Raw genomic sequence first — 12514 nt, 5'->3', positions numbered from 1 at the left:
CTCTCACCCGCCTTTCCTTTCTTCTCTCTCTCTCTCTCTCTCTCTCTCTCTCTCTCTCTCTCTCTCTCTCTCTCTCTCTCTCTCTCTCTCTCTCTCTCTCTCTCTCCCCTCTCTCCCTCCACCCCCTTCCTCTCTTTCTGGAAGAGAGGGAGGCAGACAGACAGACAGAGACAGAGACAGAAAGACAGAAAGAGAGGAAGAAAGCGACAAAGAGGGAGGAGAGAGAGGAAGATGGGGGGAGAGAGGAAAAGGTGGGAAAGAGAGGAAGAGAGAGAGAGAGAGAGAGAGAGAGAGAGAGAGAGAGAGAGAGAGAGAGAGAGAGAGAGAGAGAGAGAGAGAGGTCAATAACTTTCTCAAGAAGGAATTTCTATGAAGGCAGAGATTTTTTTTTAATCTTTGTACCTCCAGTGCCTAATACATAGTAGCTGCTTCATACATGCTTATGAAATGGATATGTACTCAAAGGTGTAGGTAAGTGGTTATATTTGGTATTTTATATTATATTTATGTGTGTATTTGGTATATATTTGGTAGCATAATATTCCAATTACTTGGTGATTTCTTTGCAACTGTCCTATCTTCCATCATGTGTGTTTGTCTAGGACCAAGAGCTCAGCTAAATTCTGGGAGCCTCCAGATAATAGTTCAGATGGAGCCAGAGAATCTAGGTTCAAATCTTTACTACCTGTGTGACCTTGGGCAATTTGTTTTCCATTTCTGTAAAGTGAGGAGGTTGAGATAAGTCAATGATTCTTAACCTCATTTTGGCAGTCTAGAGAAGACCCCTTCTCAGCAGAATATTTGTGTGTGCATAAAATCAAACACATAGGATCACAAAATAAATCAATTATATTGAAGTACAGTTATTACAATATATACCTTTGAAGATTCCCAGAACCTTTGCTCAGAAACGGGATTCAGTGCTCTCTGTGGTCCCTTCTAACTTTGAAGTCCTATGATTCTGAGCTCCTTTACCCAGCAATTGAACATTGAAGTACTTGTATGTTTATTCAGTATCTTTGACACTTGACTTAGAATTTCCTCCAAGATACTAAAAGCATGTTCAGAGGTTCTTTTCTTATGATTATTATACAGGTGCCAAATGAACCATTCATCGTAACATTTCCATAAGAAGAAAAAGCCTAAATCACTTTCCTCAAAGGCATCAATCAAATCACTAGCTGGTGAAAAGGTGATGTGGGTAACTGCAAAGTTTTTAAGGGTTGTTCTTCATTGCCACCTGCTGGTAAATGAAGTCAAATCTACAGTAATTTGTCAGAAGGGTGCAGAATTCCAAGGGAAAAGACAAATAAATAGCCTACTATATGGAAATCAGTTGCCACTTATTGGAATCTTTCTTGGAAATGGTGACTTGTTTGTTTGTTTGTTTGTTTTTTTGCAACCAGGGAATTCAGTTTGAAAAATATCTGTGATAATATACCATTTCAAAGGGCTTTATCCAGCTTCTTAGATTTCAATCTAGACATATTTATAAAGTACCTGTCATGTGGTTAGTGTTGTGTGAGCTGTTAGGGAATATAAATAGCCTTAGGGCATTTCAAGAAATGCCCCTGCCTTTAAGGAGTTAAGAATCCAGTTAGGAACATGAGAATAATACGCTTGAAACAATTTAAGAATGTTTGTATAGTCATTCAGCTTTGTCTGACTCTTCATGACCCCATTTGGGGTTTTCTTGGCAGAGATACTGGATTGGTTTGCTATTTCTTTCTTTAGCTCACTTTACAGATGAGAAAACTGAGGCAAAATGGAGGAAGTGACTTGCCCAGGGTCGCATAACTAGCATCTGAGGCTAAATTCAAACTCAGAAAGACAATTCTTCCTGACTTCAAGCCCAACACTTTTTTTCACTTCACCTAGCTGCTCCTAAGAACAATTATGTGCAATTGAGTATAAGAGGATACAGCTACTTCCTTCTGAGGAAGACAACTAATATGGTAGAGAGTCTCAAGATCATACCATCCTAGGTTCGTTAAGGAATTATTAATGTTTATCCTGATGAGGGTAGAGATGTTTTCCATATTATTTTTGTAATAATCTTTTAAAACCAAAACCCCCAATCATACACCCATATAAACAAGTGATAAATCATATGTTTTTCTTCTGGGTTTCTACTCCCACAGTTCTTTCTCTCGATGTGGATAGCATTCTTTCTCATAAGTCCCTTGGGATTGTCCTAGATCATTGCATTGCTATTAGTAGTAAAGTCAATTACATTTGATCATGCCACAAGGTTTCAGTTACAGTGTACAATGTTTTCCTGGTTCTGCTCATTTCACTCCCCATCAGTTCATGGAGTTCTTTCCAGTTCATATAGAAATCAAGCAGTTCATTACTCCTTACAACACAATAGAATTCTATCACTATCATATACCACAATTTGTTCAGCCATTCACCAATCAAGGGACACCTCCTCATTTTCCAATTTTTTGCAACCACAAAGAGCACAGCTATGATTATTTTTGTACAACCATTTAAAAAAAATCTTTTTGAGGTACAAACCTAGTAGTGGTATTATTGGATCAAAGGGCATGCATTCTTTTAAAGTCCTTTCAGCATAATTTCAAATTGCTTTCCAGAATGATTGGATCAATTCACAAATCTACCAGCAATGCATGTGTCACAATTTTGCCATATCCAAGAGGGGAAGATTTAATGAAGAGATGATTACATTTGAAAGGACTGTCAAATGGAAAAGGAATTAACTTGTTTCTCAGAAGATGAAAACTGGATCAAATGAGTGAAAGTCACATATTTCTATAAGCTATTTCTATATATTTTAAAACCCTTCCTAATTACTGAGCTATTCAAAAGCAGAATGGGTGAAATGAACCTTATTAAGGTCATTGAGATTCCATCTCAATAGAAGTGTTCAAGGAAAGACTGAACAGCCATGTGATACAGAATAGATTTCTGCTCAGCAATGAGTTGGGATAAATCACTTTTGAGTTTTCTTAGAAGCCCAAGATTGCTTGATTCTAATTCAAGGAAGAGAAAAATGAATGTGGGTTGGAAGAACTAGAGAAGATTCTTGAAGAAGCCTCTTTGGAATTTAGCTGAAGTTACTATATACATAGAAATCACGGTCAACTTTCTGAAACCATTTTTTGCTGAATATGTAAAGTCCATCGTTTCTGTGACTCTTAGGACTCAGTCTTAGATGAGGGACTACTTTGTCTTTTCAGTTTAGAAATGAATTAGTCATCAGACATAAATGCAACAATGCATCCAAGAGCTTTATGGCTACAAACACAGAAGCATGAGAGATGAGGAATCTAAATGACAATACCCCATATTCATATAGTAGAACTTGGGGAATGCTTTCTTCATAACTACATGAAGAGCTGTGCAAGGCAATCTTAGGCAATAAGTAGAGTAGACAGAACCAACAGTGTGCCGGGGCCAACTCACACTAGATCATGATGGAGATCATTACATTTTCAGTATAAAGAATTTATATCTTAGCAATTAGCAAACCTTACCTACCAATCAGTAGTGCTTTGTTGATTGTCTAAACTTAAGAAAGAAAATGTCAATAATCCAGATTAACCTTAAAAATATATCTTGTGGTATATGTAGGTATGTATGTGCATATAGACACATGTGTGTATGATGTGTATTATATGTAACAAAATATATATATGCACACAAAACATGTATACATGTACATTTTTTTCTTTTGCAGAGCTGGCTGGTTGTTAAACATTTACCAGTATAACCCTGGATAGGATTCAACCCCATTTCTTCTGACTTCACATCTATTGTTCATTAGATTACAGCCCCAAACTACTGAGTCTCTACTGACTATACACAATTGTTGGGATAAACAGAGCAACGCCCTTTGGACTCCTCAAACATTCATAGAGGGCTCACCTGAAAAGTAGCACCCAGTTCAAGACAGCCTTCTGTAGGTTGCAAGTTAAGTCATCTGTGACTCCCCAAGGCATGACATTTATATTATTTGATAGACTATCCACAGAGTGAGGCTGAGATTCTTCAATCAATTTAAACACATTTCCTGGGCAATATCATTCTTGTTTATCCAATGACTTTCAAAGACATCTACATTGAACAAGGACTTTTCTCAGTTTATCTCAAGATTGATGCAATCCTGATAGCTAGGTCTTGTTCACACCTAGTTCCTATCTCAGACTGATGGATTTGGTTGAAAAGTCCATCTCTTTGTATTATTGACCTAGGCATATGAGATAAAGAGTTTTTATTCAATCCTAGAGGTAAGAGAGAATCACTTGAGATGGTTGTCAAGGGGAATGGGGGCACTGTTACTTGATCAAACCTTTGTTTTGGTAAAATCTTTTTTTTTTTTAATATATTTTATTTGATCATTTCCAAGCATTATTCGTTAAAGACATAGATAATTTTCTTTTCCTCCCCCCCCCACCCCCCATAGCCAACGCGTAAGTCCACTGGGCATTAGATGTTTTCTTGATTTGAACCCATTGCTTTGTTGATAGTATTTGCATTAGAGTGTTCATTTAGAGTCCATCCTCTGTCATGTCCCCTCAACCTCTGTATTCAGGCAGTTGCTTTTTCTCGGTGTTTCCACTCCCATAGTTTATCCTTTCCTTATGAATGGTGTTTTTTTCTCCTGGATCCCTGCAAGTTGTTCAGGGACATTACACCGCCCCTAATGGAGAAGTCCATTACGTTCGATTATTTGGTAAAATCTTTTTAACATATGTTTGGAGGATGGATTGGAGTGAGACACCATCATTGTGGGAGCAGCAGAAGGAAGCCACTTAGAAACAAAGGCCACTTTAGACTTTGGTGGTTTGCTCCCTCCAAATAATTCATCCCTGATTAGTCAGCCTACTAGGAGTGAGCCTCTCCCTACTTGGGCTGGTCCTTGGACAGTAAACATGATTCATTGGTAGGTCAATAGTATGGGCAAATCATGGGATAGTTTCCCTGTGTTTTGATTTTTTCATTTTCAAAAATGGAAGAGTTGGAATATATGGTCTTGGACATTCATTCTAAATCTAGCTCTATGATCTTATGCGCCATGATCTTCTGTGCCAGTGAGGACATAATTGTTTGTTGTTGATAAATGTTTTTGTATTCTTTTCTACAATAGCTCACTTTATAAGCTCCTTCACAAGAATTTTTGTTTTCATTTTAATTTAAAAAAAGTTATTTTTTGTTATTCTCCAATAGAGCCTGACCCACACCAATAGTTAATTATATAATTAATGAATATTTAACAGCATAATTATTAATCATTATTCTTGATAATAAAACAATAAATTATTTGTTTTGAATTACATTTTTTTTTCCTGTGGAAAAAGTAAAGAGCTGGGCAGGACAAAAAGCTGTTCTGTTCTGATGGGTCTTGGAATAATTGGGGATCTAGACTCCTCACATTCCACATTCCATTTTCCAACTCATACATTTGCACTCACTTTGCCTGAAGCCTAGAATCCTCTGACTCCTACCTCCTATCACTAACTTCCTCAACTCCCTTCAAGACTCAACTTTAATCCTGCTTCCTGGCAGAGGTCTTTCTGCCCCACCTCACTCTCAAACTCTCTGAGGTTAACTTTCATTTTTACTTTACATATTTTGCTTGTGATCTTGTTATCTGCATGTTGTTTCTCTCTTTAGAAATGAACAGGACCAGGAGAACATTGTAGACAATAACAACAGTATATGATGATTATTATCAAGGCAAGGATCCAGGACAGCTCCAAGAGACTCATAAAGAAAATGTTGATCAAACCCCTAGAATCTAGGAGCACATGGAGTCCAAATGCAGATTTAGACATTCTAGTCTTTATTTCCTTCATGAGTTTTTCTCTAGTGGAAGCAATATAGATTTTGTTCCACAGCATGAAGAACAGGGAAATGTATATTATAATATATGTACAAACTATATCATATTACCTGCCTCCTTGGAGAGAGGTATGGGAGGGGGAATTGTTTATTCATGTGAATGACAAAGCAAAAAATAGATTTTAAGTTTTTTTTTTTTTTAAAGAAGAATGTGAGCTCCATGAGAGATTATGTTTCACTTTTCTTTTCATCTTAAATGCTTAGCTCAATGCCTGGCACATAGTATGCTTGTTATCTGCCTTATTATTATTATTTTTGGGGGGGGGGCAGAGGATGTCTATGATTTGGTTGCTCCTACAGATGAGTCACACTTTCTCTTTTCTCTTCTGCCATCCCAGAATCAACTTTCTGAGTAGCCAGAATAGGCAGAAGTTTTTACTTAAAAGAAGTCTCTTTGCCTCTATCTAAATTTCTATAACTGTACTTTAATTTAGAGAAATCTAATCAGATTGCTTTCTTAACATCTAACACAAAACTATGAATGACTCATAGACACTCCCATCTCTTTGTCATAACCCTGATGGGGATTTTGTTTATTAAACCAAGTAAATTTTTCATTGGTAGAATAAGACACTATGAGGTGATAACATATAGCTTTGATAGTTTAATGAAGCAGCATGGTGTGTGGGAGAGGAAAACACGGCAATCTCTGTTCTAAGTAAGAGAGTCTTTGAGATTCTCCAAGCTTTGCTGTTGACTGATATTTTCCATTCCCTATCCTCCAGGAATTTAGTGGTCTTGGGCTTTCTATTAATTTACTTTAGTCCCATATCCAACCAAAACCTTTGTGTTCTTGAGTCATTTACTTTATTTCTTTGGATCTCAGTTTCCTCTTCTGTAAAATGAAGGGATTGGATGGCCTCTAAGGTCACCCTACTCGATCTTAATTGTGAGCCTTATCATGGATCTTAGCAGACTTCCAACATTCTTAGGAAATGTATTCAACAAGTATAAAGATCCATGACTTGCTTACAGCTACTCTTTCCCACTAATCTAGCTCTGTACTCTTGAGGACCAGATTCTGTCCTGAGGGAGGCAGGCCTGAAGAGAGTGAGGCTTTTCTCATATTGTTTTCCATTTCTTTCTTCATGGATATGTTGGCAATAAAACAAAATGCTGATGATTTTTGTGGTACTATTTTAGGTTCTGCTATTTTACTGAAGTTGTTTCTATTACATTTTGTTGAATGTCTAGGATTTTCTAAATAAACTATTATCATGACCAAAAGTGAGAGTGTTGGGGGTTTTTTTTGTCTATGCTTATGGCCTCAATTTGGGGCGTTGTCTTATTGCTATAGCTAATATTTTTAGAACAATATTAAATAATTGCAGTGATAATAGACATTATTGTACTATAAGCAACCTTAGATAATGAGTAATAGCCCTTGGTTTTTTATATTGTCTTCTATATTAAGTGAAAGGTTCATTGATGTTGAAGCTTTTTTGTGTTTACATGTCTATATGTTTAACATTAAAGAGCATTACATTTTGTCAAAAAGCTTTTTGCTGAACCAAGGTTTGGAGTTGCAGATGACTCCAAACAGCACAGCTTTTCTGGGGCTGACATGGGAAAGGGTGCCCCACAAGGGCCATGTTTCCAACTCTAAGAGCCTATGATTCTTCCCCTCTGCCTCCTAGCATTATGGGGACTGGATTCAAGTGATTAAAGCTAAATTAATCATAGTATCTTAGTTTCAGTCACCAGTACACCTCCAACTACCAATGCCCTAGACCAGTGGTGGCAAACCTATGGCATGCATGCCAGAGGGGACATTCAAAGTCCTCTCTATGGGCACATATGCCATCATCCCAGCACAGAGTTCACCAGAGTTCATTACTAGAAAGCCAGAGGACATGGGGCTAGGCTGCTCTCCTTCCCCTCTCCACGCAAGTCTGAGGACATTACCCACCCCTCTAAAAGGATTCTCCATCACTGCCCTAAATAAACTTTGGTTTTGTTGATTTCCCACTTTCCTTAGAGTATGATGCTTCATCCAACTGCCCCTTAGACACCCAATGCCCTCCAACAGTTTAATCACCTTCTAAAATTCTCTATCCTACCCAGACCTGCTATAAATGCTTCACTTTCTCCTCTCAATACTCTCCACTTCACTTAAAAATGGCATTCTTCTGAATGTTTATCAGCCTTCAGCCAGGGTTTGTCTGGTTACTGTAAGCCAAACTAATGTGTGAATAAAGTTTAATCTTCCCAGGCAGGGTGTTTGTTTTTTTTTAAAAAGGACCATTTTAATCCAAATGATTCTCTAAAAGCTTTGCCTAAGAACCCTAAGGAATATGGGACCTTTTCATCTGACATACAGCTGAAACTTCCTTTTTGTTTCCAAATGAGTTTTGTGAGAGCAGAAGTTGTTTGCCCTTTCTGATTTGAATCCACAGCTCTGCACATTGTCAGCACTTAAAAAAATGCTTTTAGAAATTCATTCAGTTATTCTAATTGCTTGTGAGCAGGGTCAAGATATTTATAACACACCTAGTTTACTCTCAACAGGTTAAAAATATGGAGCCCACTTGGTGGTCATGAATCATCCACCTCTTGCTACTAATCCACATTTGCAATGGGCTGAGGAAAAACAGTCATGGCCAGAAACCTCAATCCTTAATAGAAGCAACCTCCTGGTATTTTCTAACTCTGAGAGAATGGAATAGTGAGGAGGAAAGGCAAGAGCCAGCCAGGGATTTGTGGGAAGGATTCTCAGTTATCTCTGAGCAGCAAACAGACAATAATGTACATGTGTGTCTATTGTGGCGAATGCAGCTGCTCCTTAACTGTGATTAGTGGGAGAGAGTGGGAGGCAAAGGAAGGAAAAGGAGATAGAAGAGAGGAACTGAAGTGTAGAAATTACCAGACTTTGCTCTAATTGGACCTCAGAAGACCTGAGTTCAAATTGGACCTCAGACAATTCCTAGCTGTGCAATCCTGGGCAAAACCTCTGTGCCTCAGTTTCCTTATCAATAAAATAGGGATAATAATGGTACTTATATCCCAAACTTTGTGAGGATTGTGAATCTTAAAAACTATTCAGACTGTACTTTAGAAGATTTGATTAGGCTATTCCCCATTTTTAACAATGGCAGTACTTGATCAGGAATGTATTGAGAACTTTTAAAATTACTCCACCCTACTCAGACAGTGCCTTAGGGGAAGATAAAGTTGCAAACTCCTGATTGAACAATGAAAAGTCCCTAACTCATACTTATAGTAAAGCTAGAACCTTAAGCTAGGTCTATTTTTAGATCTAATACAAAAGGATTCTAAGTACCTATAAAGATTAAATTAATCACTAAAAGGGCAAGGAACTTACAAAAGGCAAGCTTAACATAAGAGGTGTGAAGTACTCAGAGGATTTAATCTAATCAGAGAAGGTGAGAACAAAAGAAGATGAGAACTAAGAATGGGCAGTCCTGGGGAAAAGCATCTACTGTGATTGGTAGACATGAAAATTTAGGGGAGGGGACATAAGAGAAAATTTCTTTAAAAGGAGAAGTCAGTTCAGGTAATGGAGTTTGGATTAGAAGTCAGTTGGAGTTAGTTGGAGTTCAAAATTGAAGTGAGGGACATTTTGAATCAAGTTTGCAATTGAACCCAGCTTGGAGACAATCTTGTGGTGAGTGATAAAGACTGACTCACTCTCCCTTAGGCTCAGGCCTAGGCCATTTTGGCCTAGGCCCTTTTCTACTGCTTGGCTATTCTCTCTCTCTCTCTCTCTCTCTCTCTCTCACTCTCTCTCTCTCTCTCTCTCTCTCTCTCTCTCTCTCTCTCTCTCTCTTCTTCCCTTAATTCCTTCATTTATATTAATTAAAAATCTCCATAAATCCCAGCTGACTTGGGTATTTTCATATTTGGGAATTTCCCATGGTGACCACTTATTTTAGGTTTTAAGTCAAAACTCTAAAATTATCCTTTACAATTTTGGCATTTACAGTTTTTAACCTTCACAGTTTTGGCAACCATGTTTTGGCGGTTACAGGATAAAATTATATAATGTCTGTAAAGTGTTTTGGAAACCTTAAATCATGATACAAATGCTGGCTGTAATTTATTCCATAATTATTATTAATATTTGTCATTGGCACTATGTATAGAGTGCCAGGGATTTGATATTGAGAGAAGAAAGGAGAGAGAGACAGAGAGACAGACAAAGAGAGAGAGAGAGAGAGAGAGAGAGAGAGAGAGAGAAGCAAGGGCCAGATGGGAAGATGCATGATCTCCACAATCTCCACTTATTATGACAAAGAGAAAGACTTTTATAAAGAATAGAATACTAAACATTACATCATTATTAGGAGGTGTTACTTTCCCACAGAATATTATTTATGGAATGACTTTATCCAAGAATATTTCCAGGGCTCCTCTAGAGATACAAGAAAATTGAGAATGACAGCCAATCTATTCTGTGTAATTTAGGAAAAGGAAGGTGTGGTTCTTGTGGTCATGATATAACAAAGGCTTCTTTGCTCATCAAAATGAGGAAAGACCCAAGGTTTGATGATGACTATATTAGGGAAGGAATTCTTTCTTCTCTGAGTTACAGCCTAGAGAACAGCTGTGGTATAAGCCAAGACTGTCCTCACCAAGAGTCTTAGGCAAACTCACAACCATGTCTTTTCTGGCTGCTTTTCCTCAGTGGGCCTAATTTGTCTTAGGCTCCTTCATAAATATTATATAATATTACATTTCCTATATATAGTTTATTTACTGTATTATTATTTCAAAGCACTTTGAGCTAGACTTGGATCCTCCACTTTCCCCATTTTCCTTCTAAAAGAGCAGTTTCATTCTTTGTAACTATGTAGTATCTCTTAGTAGGTAATTAGTATCCATTCATTTTTCTTAGTTAGGAACATAGATGTAGAGCTGGAAGGGCCCTCAGAAGCCATTTAGTCCAACACTTTGCAGATGAAAAACTAAGGCCCAGGAAGAGTAAGTGATTTGTCCAAGGTCAGACAGGTAGTAAGCATTAGGGGTCCTTCAAGGTCATGAAAAAAATACCTTTGATATAGTGAAAATAATCTCACTTTTATGTAGCTTTTTAAAAGTTGCTAGCATTTGTATAGTGATTTAAGGTTTCTGATATTCTTATCTCATTTTATTCTCACAATAACCCTGAGAGCTAAGGGTCACTATGGTGCTCATTTGATAGATGAGGAAACTGAGGGTTAAGTTGTTTGCCCAGGGTCACACAGCTAGTAAGTATCTGTGGCTGGATTTGAACTCTTCCTGACTCTAAATTCATCACTTTCTATACTATGGTACTACCAGCTACCTCTGCTATCAATTATTTCTGATAGTAGTGTGAATTTCAAAACTATTCCACCCTAATCAGACCATTTTTTTCCTTTTTATTTTATTTTATTTTATTTTTTAGTTTTTAAACATTATTTTATTTGGACATTTTCATACATTATTCATTAGAAACAGAGATCATTTTCATTTCCTCACCCCCCCTCCCTGCCACTCCTCCCCTAGCCAACGCACGATTCCTCTGGGTATCACATGTGCCCTTGCTCTGAACCCATTTCCTTGTTGTTGGTATTTGCATTAGGGTGCTCATTTAGCATCACTCCTCAATCATATCCCCTCAACCCCTGTAGTTAAGTAGTTGCTTTTCCTCGGTGTTTTTACTCCCACAGTTTGTCCTCCACTTAAGGATAGTGTTTTTTCTCATAGATCCCTGCAGATTGTTCAGGGACATTGCATTGACACTAATGGATAAGTCTATTACGTTCGATTGTACCACAGTGTGTTTGTCTCTGTGTACAATGTTCTCCTGGTTCTGCTCCTCTCGCTCTGCATCACTTCCTGGAGGTTGTTCCAGTCCCCATGGAATTCCTCCACTTTATTATTCCTTTGAGCACAATAGTATTCCATCACCAGCATATACCATAATTTGTTCAGCCATTCCCCAATTGATGGGCATCCCCTCATTTTCCAATTTTTGTCATCTCAAAGAGCGCAGCTATGAATATTCTTGTACAGGTCTTTTTCCTTATCTCTTTGGGGTACAAACCCAGCAGTGCTATGGCCAAATCAAAGGGCAGAAATCTTTATTGCCCTTTGGGCATAGTTCCAAATTGTCCTCCAGAATGGTTGGATCAATTCACAACTCCACCAGCAATGAATTAATGTCTCCACTTTGCCACATCCCCTCCAGGATTCATTACTTAGCTTTGCTGTCATATTGGCCAATCTGCTAGGTATGAGGTGATACCTCAGAGTTGTTTTGATTTGCATCTCTCTGATTATTAGAGATTTAGAACACTTTTTCATGTGCTTATTAATAGTTTTGATTTCTTTAACTGAAAACTGCCTATTCATGTCCCTTGCCCATTTATCAATTGGAGAGTGGCTTGATTTTTTTGTACAACTGGTTTAGGTCTTTATAAATTTGAGTAATTAGACCTTTGTCAGAGGTTTTTGTTATGAAAATTGTTTCCCAATTTGTTGCTTCCCTTCTAATTTTAGTTACATTGGTTTTGTTTGTGCAAAAACTTTTTAATTTGATGTAATCAAAATTGTTTATTTTACATTTTGTGACTCTTTCTAAGTCTTGCTTGGTTTTAAAATCTTCCCAAAGGTCTAACATGTATACTATTCTGTGTTCACATAATTTACTTATTGTTTCCTT

The sequence above is a fragment of the Monodelphis domestica genome, chromosome 5, assembly GCF_027887165.1.
Source record: "Monodelphis domestica isolate mMonDom1 chromosome 5, mMonDom1.pri, whole genome shotgun sequence".
NCBI classification, from domain to species: domain Eukaryota; kingdom Metazoa; phylum Chordata; class Mammalia; order Didelphimorphia; family Didelphidae; genus Monodelphis; species Monodelphis domestica.
This window is presented reverse-complemented; position numbering follows the sequence as displayed.